Genomic DNA, 15,699 nt, shown 5'->3' with positions numbered 1-15,699 from the left:
GCATGCCCATAGGAGGAGAAAAACAGCCAAACCAGCACTTTCTTAAGTAGAGACATTTTTCAGTTGTGAAAAATACTTTTCTGTTAAGCGTAGTGGGTGTTCGGTTTCCAGTGGGTAATTCTTTTCCAACACAGGGTACTTTAGGGTGGAATCCTATGGTCCCTGGAGAGCATCCCAGCTCCAAGCTTGGAGGAGGTCCACTGCTGAAAACTTACCCTCTGCTGTTAGTGCTCTAATGACAGTAAGGGAAGGAAAGGGGGCATGTTGGGGACGGATTGAGGGAGCCCTTGCCCCTCTCCCATCCGTGCTTCCTCTGCCATCAGTGCTCTGATGACAGGAGAAAAAAGGGACATGCTTGGGTGGATCAAGGGAGTCTTGGGATCTGTAGGATTCAAAGCTCGCTCACTCCACCAGCATGTGTCAGGACTGGGCTCTCTGCAGAGACAGTGGGAAGAGGACTCAGAGTCAGATGAAAAATAGTGTGAAGGGGTTGGGAAGGAGCTTGAGCCTCAAGGAGACAGAGACAGGGAAAAATTGTCCCAGGTCCAGACTAATCAGTGGAATCAAAGGCCAACCATAACTTCTCCTTCTGTGGGAACACAGGCACTCACAAAGGGGGAGAGGTGGGTGTGACAGACACAAGGATCAGACCTAGGGTCAAGAAGGAGGAGCAGTGTAGGGAAGTAAGGTGCTCTATAAGGCTGGCCCGTCACAAGAGGTCTCTAAGGGAAGACCCTCCCTAGGGGTGGTACTGAGAAAGCATTTCAGGTTCTGTGCTGCAGACCGGCCCCAGATTTGCAAACATTTTCTCACTGACTATTGTGCATCCCTCAAAGGGATCTTTAGGTAAGCTATTTTGTGTTGTGCCAGCTTAATCAGGGATCTTAGCATTAGGTTGCCATAAGACGACAAGGTCTGTAACTTGAATCACTGTTAGACTGATTGATTCACATAATAAAACCTATTTACTCGGAGATCGACTTCTTTGACTACAAACATGCCAGGAGGGCACGAGACTTGACAGCATGCACCTGAAATGAAAAACAAACTATGCTAGTCTTGGCGTTGGTGTAGTGAAAAAGAACCCCCCCCCCCTTCTAACCTGGCCAGTGAGAGACCAGCAGGGCTTGTATGTGACAGATCCTCCACAACGGACTCTCCCCACCTGACTTTCGCAGGATAGCTCTGCCAGTAAAGGAAGTAAACATTTTCGTATGTATCTGGATATTGCTATCCTAAGCTATTTGTTAATATTTGCATGGAAAACTCCATTCAGTATCAGAATGTATTGAATTCAGAAACTCCTACCTGATTCTGTGTTTTTCACTTTAAATTGTGCTGTAAATTTGGGGCATTTTTTTTTAAACCTTTTTTATGAAGGTATAAAGCTTTTCAAATAAATGAAATGAATTTTTTAAAGGCTGCCTACATCTTTTGAGTTGAATGAGAAGCTACTGTGAATTGGTAGCAGTTTAGACACTGTACAGTGCTATTACGTTATGCTTTATTACTATATTTGGAAACATAACATTTTAGCATGTTGTATTTATGCTTCATCAAAGAGTAATGATTAAGAACAGGTGATACTCTTCAGCAATGCTTCCGTAGTTATGCTATGCAGATAATCAGCCTTGATACATTTAAATTTACATTTTTCATTAAGTAGATAGTGTATCTAAATGAGGCACTGTAATTTGTTCTGATAGAGACAAGCTCATACATATCTGTGTAATATCAAATACATTTTAATCTTTTTGTTAGTTTTCTGGGTTCTTGAATCTTAACTTTAAATATTATTTGGTATTCTTAAAAATCACTGTGGTTAACTTTGTTTCAATGCAGAAAGAATTCCAAGAATCCAGGAAGTAATATAAATTACTGGGTAAATATTTATGTACATGCAGGCTAAAAATGTGAGCATAATTGGATAAAAAATTGTAATTACATTGGAGGGTCATTGATTGATACTTTTTGTTTACAGGTGATGTGTTGCTTCGGCAAAAGGGTAAATTCCCACGTGTGATGAGTAAATAAAGGATACAGTTTAGAGCACAATCCAGATTATCTAGACTCATTTCAGTCTGGTTTCAGGCCTGGACACAGCAGTGAAACAGCCCTCGTTTCTCTGGTCAATTACTTTGTTCAGGAGTGAGACAGGGGAGTGCTACCCTGTTGATTCTGTTTGACTTCTCAGCAGCTTTCAGTCCTGTTTACCACAGTATCTTCATAGAATGCTTCAGTGGGCTGGGAATGGAAGGTACTGTATTACAGTGGTTTGACTTCTATCTACAGCAGGGGTGGGCAACTTTGGAAGGTGCAGAGGCCATATTTAACCCCGCAGGCTGCACTCTGACAGGCTGAATGTGGTGGTGGCCAAAAACTAATCATTGTTTTTAAAGAAAACTTTTTTTTTTTTTTACCACTCTGTAGATGCTATGGGGCCGCGGTGGCTTACGGGGCCACGGTGGCTTAGTGGTTAAGACACTGAACTGCAGACTGGAAGGTCGGCAGGTCAGCAGTTCGAGACCCGAGTGCTGCGTGACGGAGTGAGCTCCCGTCTTCAGTCCCAGCTTCTGCCAACCTAGCAGTTCGAAAGCAAGAAATTGCAAGTAGATAAATAGGTACCACTTCGGCGGGAAAGGTAACAGCATTCCGTGCACCTCGGTGTTCAGTCATGCCGGCCACATGACCACGGAAGTGTCTTCGGACAGCGCTGGCTCTTCGGCTTAGAAATGGGGATGAGCACCGCACCCTAGAGTCGGACACGACTGGTTGGGTATACCTTTACCTTTTTAGATGCTATGGAGTGGTTAAAAGGTCAAATTTAGCTTGAGAAGAAGCTAAACTGGACGTATTTACTGCTCTGTAGCAGTAAACTGCTGTTTTTTGGCCGCCACCACCACAGATATCGGTGGTGTGGTGGCAGCAGGGGTTGCATGTTGCCAACCCCTGTAGTAACCTACATGGTTCCTACCAGAGAGTAGCACTGGGAGACTTCTGCTTGGCTCCATAGCAGTTATGCTGTGGGGTCCCACAAGGTTCTGTCTTGTCTCCCATGCTATTTGATATCCTTATGAAACCGCTAGGCGGTGTCATCTGGGGATTTGGAGCATGATGTCACCAATAGGCAGATGACACCCAGCTTTATTTCTCCATTCTATTTGAATCGGGAAAGGCTGTACAGGACTTGTGCCTGGATGCAGTGGTGGGCTGGATGAGGGCCAATAAACATGTTAAATCCTGATACGATAGAGGCTGTGTGGGTAGGTGGTTCCTGGGTCTGGGAATAAGGTCGACTGCCTGTCCTGGATGGGATAGCACTCCCTCTGATGGAGCAAATACACAGCCAGGGAGTTCTCAATTCAAAGCTGTCGCTGCAGGCCCAGGTGACCTCAGTGGCGAGGAGTACCTATGGCCAGCTATGGCTAGTTCACCAGCTACAGCTGTTCCTGGACCAGGATAACCTGGCAACAGTAGTCCATGCTCTAATAACTTCCTGATTGGACTATTGCAATGGTCTCTACATGGGGCTTCTCTTGAAGATGGTCCAAAAAATGCAACTATCACAGAATGCCACTGCCTGTGTGCTGACAAGGGCAGTGAGATGTGAGCATATCACACCACTTTTAAAATCTCCACACTGGCTGCCAGTGAGCCACCAACCCCAATTTAAGGTGTTCGTACTGGTGTACAGAGACCTAAACTGCTCAGACCCAGGTACCTGAAGAACCACCTTCCCCAACACTGATCAACCCGGGATTTAAGATCAGCTAGGGGGGCTTTGTTTGTGGTGCCCTTGAGAACCACAACTTGTGGTTCTCAAGGGCACAAGTTGTGGGACTGTGGGATTGGCACACATGGCAGGTCCTTTCCAGTGGTGGCACCCTGTCTCTAGAACTCTCTTCCAGCAGAGATTTGGCTGTCTTCCATTCTGTTGTCAGTTAGGTACCAGTTAAAGACCTATTTATTTGTGCAGGCTTTGAGAGTACAGTGCTACATTTGTTTTCTAATTGATTCTGTTGATGGTTTTTATTGTCATTTATTAACTATTTGTGATTTTAGAGTCATGATTTTAATGTTGTCTGTGAGGTCTGTTGTGTTTTATAGAGGTTGTTAACCACCCTGAGCTCTTTGTGAGGAAGAGCAGGCAATAAATCAAGTAAATAAATTCAAAAAATCCTAAACCACAAATGTTGATGGTTTTCTATATGGAGGGAATTTTTTTTATATGCAGGAATATTCACTCATGCAAATCCACACCTGCAGTGCAATGTGGTATAGTCCAGGCACAGATTTACCACTTCAGTGAAAACTAGACCTAACCTTCTAGGGAACAGGCAGAGAATATAATCAGATGTTATTTTTCCCCTTTCTGTAAAACTAAGCTACTGATAAGGGAAGGATCAATATTGAATGAAGCATTAATGGGTTGTAAAAGCTTTCGGAATGAATCCACAGGCTTTCAATTTGCTAGCATCTCTGTGGCTCTCAGTATTTTACTAAATAATTGCTTTGGCTAAGAGACAACATTTAACAGCATCAGTCATATAAAATGTTAGTCCTGTGAGAAACAAAGCAAGTTTATTTGAACAGTATTGTTTATAGTGTGCAATTCACAGAGTAGCAAGGCATTATTAATGCCATTATTGGATTCATCAGTAATTAATAAACTATCTCTACATTATCCCACTGTATTTTATTTATCTTTATAGCGAAGTGGCTCAGGTTAGGCTACATAATTCTCCCCACCCACTTCAATTTGCACTGAATTCAAAACAACAACGGATTCCTGTTCCTAAAGGCTCAATCTCTGTTGTTGTGTGCATGGAGCAATGTGCTGCATAAAATCAAAGTGTAGACTATGGATGTAGCAGAGGTAAGATTCACCTGCAGGAATCACTTCATTTTTTGGGCCAGAAGTGGGCGATCTTCTTTCTGTTAAGGGCTCTCAGGTAATCTCAGAAGCTGTGTGCCAGAGCTGAGTCACCCCGTGCACACTCTCTCTTTCTGAAGGTGATCACCACCCTGCACTGTTTTGCTCCCACTTAAGAATCTCAAGAGACCTTGGGCCCTACAACCCAGGGCCATCCCTGAGAGCAGCAGGTGATGAGTTCGTTAGAGCAGCAAATCAAACTCCATTGTATTCCTGTAGTCATGATGGTGCTACGATTTAAGTGAATTTAAAGTGCAAAACTGCACATGCTCAGAGTATTTTTTTTTTTAAAAAAAAATAGGGTTGGCGAACAGTTTTTTGATGTTCTAAAATATCAGGAATGTAGAAGCAGTTGTAAAGCATGGGAAGAGATTTGAGTGGGTGGGGAGAAGAGAAATAGGGAGGCTCTTCTCTTGGTATCACAGCCATCAGAAGTGCATTTGGTGTGGTCACGAGCCTACTTGGTGACTGCTCCCAGGCCATGGGAGCTCCATCCAAGGGAGACTAGATTGGTCCTCTCTCCATTGTCCTTCTGCTGGCAGGCCAAACATTTTTATTCAGGCAAGTCCTTGGCATATAAGCTGGTCTGTTCCTGAAGGGCTTTTTTCATTGGTCAGTGCTGCTTATCTTTTTTTATTGTTGTGTTTTTAAGGGCACAATCCTATGCATGTTTAGACAGAAAAAGTCCTACAACTCCCATCATGCAGCCTGCTCCCTCCCCTAGTGACTCTGAAGCAGCTGGGATGTCTGCTAATCGCTAATTTATAGCAACAGACCCATTCTTTATAAAAGGAAGCTGTCAGGAGCGCCCTAGCAGCCTCTTTCAGTACATTCCAATAGCCAACTCAAGACACAGACGAAAGGATTCTTTTCAAGGCTTTAATCCTTTTACAACTGAATGACTCTTTCAGAAGCTAATCACCAGCAACTAACCAATGAACAGCAGAGTAGCCTATGCTCCGGGTAGGCAGTTGGTCCCCGTTTGAAGGAGAATCACTTGAAGACCCTGAACTTATGGGCTAGGGAGAGATCCTCCCTCTTTCCCTTGGGTCCATGGGACGCGGCCGTTGCTTGCGCGCCAAACGGGCACTATACCTCCTTTCCGCGCCCTCCATTGCTCATCGCTCCCTGCGTCTGCGTCGAGCGTCTAGCAAGCCCCCCTCCCGCACTCTCTCACTGCCAGGGTCATTATCTCAGGAATGCCGGCAGGAGGAATCTCTGCCAGCTGCTGTGCCTGTGAGGGATGAGCTGGCTCCTCCCACGGATTGCTGATCCTCCTCAGAATCAGAACTGCTCTGGGGTTCTATCAGCTCAGTTTCCACCCTGACATCAGCATACCTATCTTCAGCATCTATAGAATACAACAGAATAGCAAAGAAACAGCCTAAGTGAAATGTATCATAACACAAATGGCTCATACAATCCTTTGAACACGATGTTCAGATTGTCGCACTTGAGTCCTGCAAATGATTAAGGAGGGGGAGGAGGATGAATAATAGCCCAGGAAGGGAGAAACTCCTGCAGAGCCTGCTTTAATTCATTTGGAGGATTAATCATTTACAGGATCCTCCTACTCTTCTTTAATGGCAGGGCCTTCCATTAGTACCTGGGCCAGCCTGAGCTGCTAGAATCTTCTTAGAGCAATCTGCCCACCCTGAAATGCTACATATTGAGTAGGCCCTAACAGCTAGCTCTAGAAAGAGGTAGAGGGGAGTAACTGCAACACTCTGTATTAGTCAATACAGGCAGGCTGGATTTCTTTTCAGCACTGTGACAACGTAAGGTAGCCATGTGTCCTTTTTTAGTTTCTTTACAGAGGACAGTCCTGTATTTGAAAACATCCTCTGTTTGAAAGACTGCCCTGTCCCATTTCAGTTTAGAGAACCTGAAGATCTGCTGTCCATCAACAGTTAACACCTGGACAGAAGACTGAACAGAGAGGCTGGTGCAAGCTCTCCTGCCGCCTGAGGCAGAAGAGTACCCGCACGTCTCTGCCACATCTGCCCACTCCCACTGCCACCCACGCTGCATCTCCCAGCAACCTGCTGCATCTCCCCCCATGCCCCCATCACGTCTCCCACCTACCCTCCCATTGCCACCACCACTGCACTCTGAAGAGCCACATCAGCCATAAAAAGCAGCTGGTGGGCTCCGCAGAGAGCCAGCCAAACCCAAATGCCTGGTTCTGAGGGGTTCTTCTAGAGCCAGGCATTGTGGGAGGGGGTGTCCCTGGTCACATATAGTACAGGCAATCTCCAGGGATACCCCCTACCACAATGACTGGGTTCGCAGAACATGCTAACCCACTCACAATGGTTGAGTGTGGATTGTTGTTGAACTTAGTGGGTTAGCATGTTGTCCGAACCCAGGACATTTTCCACAGGATAGCTTGTTAATCATGCATTGTGAACAACCCAACAATAAAATGGGTTCTCAAGTTGGCTTGTTCGAGAAAAAAGAAGTCACACTGCATGGCTAACAAGCCACCCTGAGAAAATGTCCTGGGTTCAGACAACACGCTAACCCATGGTTCAACAAAGAACCCACAGACAACCCACCCACTTCAACCACTGAGTGTGGGTTAGCGTGTTAAGTGAATCCAGCCAATGTCTGACTCTGACAAAGGACCCCTCAAAGCCAGGCATTTGGGCTTGGCCGGTTCTCTGCAGAGCCGTGTCGGCCGTTTTTATGGCCAACACAGGTCTTCAGGGTGAGCCCACCCACCGGCTCACTCTGAGAGAATCCCCAGTTGATAAAATCTGCATACATTCGCATGAGTGAAAAAACAATTTAAAGAAAAAATACGCTTTCTTTGCTTTTAATCTTGCATTGAGCAGGGGTTGAACTAGATATCCTCCATGGTCCCTTCCATCTCAGGGTTCTATGGATTGGATCCGACTTAGTCATACTCAGATTAGACCCACTGAAAGCAATGAGACTTAAGTTGCTTATGACTAACTTACGCCCCATTGCTTTCAATAAGTCTGCTCTGAGTATGACTAAGCTGGATCCAACCCTATGATTATGCTGCAGGGTTTTTTTTTGGTGGGGGTCACTGCTTTACTAGTTATATATGCTGAAGCCTGTTCCCTCTAGTGATACTCTGCATGCATCATTAAGCACAGGATGCAGAATATACATTTTAGACATGATCGTGTATGTAGGAATCTAAAACATGTAGAAAACTAGAAAGGCCACTATATCTCAATCACTGCCAACCTAGAGGTAGCCAGCATCTTGGAATACAGTTTGAAGCGGGTACATTTTGTTCCCACAGTTTCCTGATCAGCAACACTAATAATGGTAATCATTCATATGTATCTAGCGACTGTTGAGTTTTCTAGTACCATTCCTTTACCTTGAGGCTTTTATATCCTAATTACTCAAAATTCTGAGTGTTGCACTGCACAATTCTACAGCAACAGTCCATCCCGCCTTTTATGTGGTATGTTAGCAGCTTTAGTTGAATGGCTTACTAATCTCCTTATATAGCAATTGTTTCTGCCTTTCTGACCCACATTGCAGTTCTCATGCAGTATGCCCCCCCATCCCCTTTCCCATCCTCTTGCCAGCACAGTTATTAAAGCAAAACTATTGCTCTCATATCCTGCTTGTGAGCTTCCCAGAGGCATCTACTTGTCCAGTGTGGGAAACAAGATGCTGGACCATAGGTCTTTGGTCTGATCCAGCACAAGGCTGCTATGTCATCTACAACAGAAGTCTCTTTCGAATAGCATGGCCACAAAGAAAGAGAGGGAAGGACGGGACATATACATTTTAAAGAAATCACAATGTGCTTATTTGTATAACGGTGAAGGTAGGCTTAGAGTACAATCCTATGCATGTTTAGAGGGAAAAAAAGTCCTACAACTCCCAGTATTCCCCAGCTATCTATGCCATGCTGGCTGGGGAATGCTGGGTGTTGTAGAACTTATTTCTCTCTAAGCATGCACACTATTGCACCCTTTGTATCTGAAGAGCAGTCATAGTGTGTTCTTGGCCCAAGCTGTTGAGCCCTGCTCTCCAATTTTCATGGCAGTTATATCACATATACCAGCAAGTATTGCGAAGTGCCAACTGTGGTGGTCTTCAGGCCCCATCTTTTCACCCAGGCCTCCCCTGACTGATTGTGCTGTCCAGTTTATTAATAGCAAGTTTTCTGATTTTAAAAGTTCTCACTGAGAATGCTGTTTTGTATTTTCTGACTTTGTATGTTTTAACTGAGGAGGATGTTTTGTATTTTAATCTTGTATGGTAACTGCTTCTAGGTGTCTTTTCAGATATGGTAAGTGGTCCATAAATTGATTAAATTAATAATGATAATAAATAAATACATAAAAAGCAGCAGTAGCAGCAGCAACAGAAGTCAATTACTGGTGTCACTCTCATATGTTAAGTCGGCTGCAGTCGCATAGCTGAGCAAAGCACACACACTGGGCTGTCAAAGTTCCTGAACGTAGTAATTATGGAACCATTCATTCACACACACCCATGGTACAGCTGCATGTGTGGAAATGGAGGACAAGCATAATGCACAATGGAACCCTCTTTTCTCCCTTCCTTTCCAAGCATTATTTCAATAGAAGACCCCTGTATGCCTGCCATATTGGGCTTGGCTTCCTAGCTCCCTGGGCCTGAAGGTATCATGCATAGTCTGTGGGAGGCCAACAAAGGGAAGAAGGCTCTCTTGAGCTCAATGTCAATCACCTTCCTCACCTGCAGGATAAGTAACAAAATTGTACAGTCCCTAGAAAATTCAGGATCTGTCATGCACAGGTGATGATGCGATTGGTGGTATAAAGGGCTGGCATCGCTTTTACATTAAACAGTTCCTGCCAATATTTTATGTATCTATAATAATAAAAGATTGAGTGTCTGTGTGTCTGTCTGTCTGTGCATCAGCACCATAGCACCAAGACCATGAAACCTAGACAACTGAAACTTGGCATGCGTACTAAGGGGACCCTAGGGGCATGCACTACAGACTTATCTTGTTTTTAAAATGCATTAATGAATTTTAATTTATTTAAATGTGACTGAAGACTGAAGTAACATCTTCAGCTACTAGGGGTAGACTTTGCAAACCAACACATAGCTTTTCAGTCCATACAGTTTGAGGCCAAGGGACAGAGTTGTACACCTGCCCCCTGCTGTGGGACAAGTCCCCTCTGAGGGGAATGAAGTGCACAGACACCCCCTCATTTGTTATTTATGTATTATTAATACTTATATACCATTTAATATAATAAAATCCCTACGTGGTTTATGTATAGCAATATTAAAATCACAGCTTAAAATACACTATTAAAAACAATTTCAACTACAGTAACAGTAAAAGCAATACAAAAGCAATAAAATGGAGCAGCATCAAGATTAATTATGATTAATTACAAGCTAGAGAAAGACTGCTTAAACAAATGTGTTTTTTTGAGGTGTTAAAAACATACCACATTTTCTGCCTCCCAAACAGCATGAGGGAGGGTGTTCTGGAGGGTGGGTGCTGCTACTGAGAAGGGCCTGCTTCTGACATGTTACATGGTGACATTCTGTTAGCTGTGGAATGACCGACATGGCCTCATCTGAAAATCTTAACCATTAGCTGGTACATACATATAAATGGGCAGGTGGTCTTAGGGGACTATGGGGGTGCACCATGGTAGGGGCTGTGTCTACAGGTGCCAGTAGGCATGGTTTCACTCAGATGGGGTGGGCACAACGTGTCCAACTCTGAGAGCTATGTAAGTTTGCTTGAAGGTTTCACTGTATGAGACTAAGGGCTATTCCAACTCATACGAAGCTGGACCTGTTTGCTAGTACACATACAGTCTCATTCTCTCTCTCTCTCTCTCTCTCTCTCACTCACACACACACACACACACCACACACACACAAACAGTGCAGTAATCTCCACCCAAATTAAAGACTTCTTTTCCAGCAGTCTGACAGGCATGCACCAAATATGAAACAAGCTTTAAAATGATACATCAATGCTACAGTTTAGCAGCTGGTAAATGTTTTTGGCCGCTGCAAGACACAGATTACACACTGAATAAAATCTACATGCAATCACAAGTGGTGATGGCAGTGATGGGAAATGGAAAACAAACAGAACATGGATTTCTAATTTACACAAATTTAAATTGCTCCAAAAGGACTTTGCTATTGGACAAATATGTAATGTGTCTGATTTGCTTCCCCAAGGATTTGCCATAGACGTTGCTGCGGCTGTGTCTATGAGGGGGATTATTTCTCATAAAATTGCATACAATTGTTCTACATGTTCTGACACTTTGCAAGCTTAAAGCATCGTTTCCATGCCAGCATAAAAGCAGATGCTGATGGGAGCCTTAGTAACTTTAGTTACTAGAGGTAATTATTATTTATTAGTTGCATTCCACTCGCACTTAGAGGGCCCAGGTCAGAGGCATAGCCTAAATGTGCTAAGTATTATACAAACAGAATAAAACTGCATGACAAAAACATTCATTAATGGGCAGTTAAAGAAAGCAATGTTTCCCTCCTTTTGCAATTCAGACTCCAAAATCATGACACAGTCTAGCGGAGGCCGGTGGCTCCGATGTTAGTGGGGCAGTGAATCCACTCCAGGTTTAAGTCAGAACTAGTCAGAACTTCACACCTTGGATAGCTCCTATAGAGTTCTGACTGAAACTCAGAGCACATTCATCACCCCAGTGACATCAGAGCCACCAGCCTCCACTGGCACAGTCAACAGTGCTGTTAGGGCAGGACTTTGGGGCAGATATGGAGGGTCCCAAAGTCCTGCCCTAACCCAGCAGAATGAGCAGGAGGGCCCAGAAGGGAAGTAGGTCTGGCTTACCACAGTTGGAATGAAGTGAAGTAATATACATTGCCATCTTAAGACTCCCCCTACCCAGAAGACCATTGGAGTGTCTAAAATTACCTAACTGCAGCACTAGGCACAGTTATAACAGAAATAGTACTGCTACTGTCTTAGAATGTACACCTAATAACAAGAGATTCAGAAAAAATACACAGAAGCATAATTTAGCTTCCAGCCATGATTAAACTTGAACATTAGCTTCTTGGGCTATTCTTGTTACTATGTATGTTCTGGAACAACTGTCCTAGGCCAAAAAGAAGTTTTGAGAAGATTTTAGAGGAAATGAAAGGTCATCATCAGCTTTCACCAGAGGAAAGGAAGCTTTATTCCTTATGTTTCCCGCAAGCTTCCTTTTGTGTTGCAAGGTTTTGTTTTTCCTTCACAAGGCTGTTAATCGCTGTATCTACTTTTGATTCTGTCACAGAATTGAGATTATGTTAATGCACGATAGTGTTAATACACATGCAGAAAGAGTGCTCTCAGAAATAATACCCCAATTTCTCTGTTCTAAAAAAGAAAAAAAGGGAAAGTGTTCTGAAAAAACAGAAGTGAAACTGCTCTGACCAAAGCGGAGGCAGATGTCCTGGGGTTTGTTTTCAGTTTCAACAAGTGGAAACTGGAGAGAGAATAACCCAGCGCAGGAATGTCACAGTTATCCTAGCTGAGGGGGAAGTAAGATCTGAGTGTTGTCTAAGTCGTTGTCTAAAGGACCCGTAAACAACCATGAGTAAGGAACTAGGAGTGCACAATAAATGCCTTGCACAGAAAAGCTCAATGGCTGGAAACCAGGGTAATTGGTGCATGATCCTAGGGGACTATCCAAAGCCAAAGGAAGACCACTCTTATCCCACTAGGGTGGCCACTTTACACATCGGCAAAAACAAGGGAGTGTTTCACCAAAAGAGGACACAGATTCACATACCATTTATATATATGGATGGAAATTTAGACGTCATCACTATAATTCAAATCACGGGTGCAGAACTATTTTGGGGTGGGAGGATGGATTCCCCCATACCATGCAGGCCAAATGATAACAGGAGATGGGCCCTGCCCCTGACATTACTCCTCCTTTTCCTCCTTTTTCCCTTCTTCATGCTGGAAGGAGGCATGGAACTGTGCTTCTTTCCAGCACGGAGGAAGCCCAGGCCACCCTACAACACTCAGATCTTACTTCCCCCTCAGCTAGGATAACTGTGACATTCCTGCGCTGGGTTATTCTCTCTCCAGTTTCCACTTGTTGAAACTGAAAACAAACCCCAGGACATCTGCCTCCACTTTGGTCAGTTGTCCTCACTGAATCCCAAAGCTTCAGCCCTTTTACTTTGTGTCAAGGAGACACCCAATAGGTTAACTGGTTTCCATTAACCAATTCAAGAGTAGTAACAGGAAGATTGACTTTTCTGTTTGGTAGCATTAATAAATTAAACTGACATGTGGGATATATATATATATATATATATTTAAAAAACAAATAAAATAAACACGAGAAGAGTTAAATATATAACTATTTAATCATCTTATACTTAGTCCTAACTTACCTATCCCTTCTAAACCCTTCTCCCCAAACCCTACTCACTAGATGTACTTTCACTGAATCCCTAAACCCTATCCAATCCTTAAACTGCCAGTTGTTGCCTTTTAAAACACCTTAGAATTATCTCACTCATAAGCCCCTCCCACACCAACATTCCATTAACTCTAACTTAACTGGATAACATTTTACAATTCAAACACAAACATTTACATTATCAAGCGTATGTTATAATAACCATAAGATTTGAACCAATAACCTTACGAGAAAACCTTATGAGAAAATGCACATGCCAAAGTTAAGACCATGAGCCATAATGCCTCTGGAATGTTACTTCTAGACAAACAGAAGACAATGCCCACGTATTTTACAACTACTCCAACACAAAGGAAGACAGAACACATGTATTTATAAATGCCCCAGCAGTTTCTCCCCCACAAAATCACATCTACTTTGCTTTGTACAAGGAAAAACATGGATAAAGATTATATTCTCAGCCTTCCCCAACCTGATGCTCTCCCGATGTGTTGGACTACAACATCCAATAATGGGTGCCATAGTCCAACAAACTGGGAGGGTGCCAGGTTGGGGAAGGCCCCCTTCCTCAGATAGGGCAAGTAGAGTTTTTTGTACTGGCAACCTGATGAAGAAAGACAAAATATACATGGCAAGATAAAGCTAATGAGCTTCAGGTTTGGGGTTACATCTAGCCATTCAGTTCTGTGCTTTAAACATAATGACAAAAATCCACCAGACCCATCCTTTCTTCATCACTTAGGCAGCAATCCTACGGCTGCTGGTCAGCAGCTAGACAGCCATAGGATAGGTCAGTTCCTGGCAACTCACCTCGGACCCCGAGGTCGGTTCCCTGAGAACCAACCTCCACCCCCTCCTATGCTGCCTTGTAGGCAGGGTGGAACGGCCCTGTGCTCCATGCTTGGAAGAGGAGCAAAGAGTGGCAAAAACGGGGCATTCCTGGGAGGCACATCAGGGCGGGCAAGTCAGAAATGCCCATATGACACATCCTACATGTTATCCGGCTGTCGCTTCCTGCGTTCCAAGGTCCCACAGCTACACAGCCAAAGTCGGCTGTCTGGCCGTAAATGCAGGGCAGCTGAAGCTCAGAGGGGACAATCCCCTCTATGCTTCTCCTGCCCTGCATTGGATAGGTGTTCACCTCCAAGTTTGGAGGCGGCTGCCTATCCCAATAGGATTGCGCCCTACCTTGCTTAATCTGTATAAACAACCACTTTCATGGAAACCTGGGCATTCAAACTTACAACACCAGACCACATCTAGGAAAAGTGCCAGTCTTAAACTACACATACCAGTTCCCCGTTCACAAAATGGAACAATTGGAAGTGGACTTCCCTCTCAGTTTTAGGCAGGCCTGCTGTACTTTTAACTATTGCTGGACTAGCAGTTATTCAGTGCATTTGTAGTTTTCATGAGACACTCACTGGGTGGATAAAAACTTCATCTGTCAAATGTCTGCCTATTCTTAAGATGTACAGGAGCCTTGCAGAAATAAACAAAACAAAAACTCGAAAGCTGAGATACTGAGTTGAATAGGAGGCCAGTCACATGGATGATACAAGAATGTTGTTGCTGCAGCAGCATCCCCTTCCCTGCTGCTTCTTATTATGTACCTCAGGTCTGAGGAAAAAACTCAGCATTGCATTGGTGTCCAGAACAATTTGCCATCCTTACTCAATACAAGACTGGAGCTCGAAGGGAGTGCATGGTTTTAGCAAATGCAACAGGTATGGCTAGCGTCAGGGCCCCAGGCAAGCACTGAACAAGCTTGGAGTGCACTTTCTGGTCTCATGTTAAAGTAGTTAAAACACCAGTAGTTCTGAATTCTCAAGGCTCTCTCTGCAGTAGTAGAGACGCATCATTCTGAAAGGCTGTCGAGGTGCTCAACAAACATCCCTCACACATTGGTGAGGGAAAGTGGGGTTGCGCCAGGCGGTCATACGCCCTGCTGTCATGCATGCCAGCCATCTCCCTGCCGGCCACACATTCAGCACATGTGAGAAGAGGCACTGTATGCATAGAGCTCCTCCATGAAGACACATCAAGCCCTTTCACATGCACCGGATGCACAGACAGCAGGGTGTGTGGGGCATAACTGAGTGTGTCAATGGCGTTGCGTGTCTAGCACAGATATGGGGAACCCATGGCCTTTCGGATGTTGTTGGACTGCAATTCCCATCATCCCTTATCACTGGGCATGCTGGCTAGGGCTGATGGGAGTTGCAGTCCAACATCTGGAGGACCAAAGGTTGCATGGCCCTGTGACATGCTCATGCATTCCTGGAACATCTGACAGCATTCACATGAAGTACTGACCTTATGTTACACATAAAA

The sequence above is a fragment of the Heloderma suspectum genome, chromosome 4 (assembly GCF_057233095.1).
Source record: "Heloderma suspectum isolate Gila_16-S chromosome 4, 16-S_ref, whole genome shotgun sequence".
Classification (NCBI taxonomy): Eukaryota; Metazoa; Chordata; class Lepidosauria; order Squamata; family Helodermatidae; genus Heloderma; species Heloderma suspectum.
Note: the sequence above shows the minus strand (reverse complement) of the source record.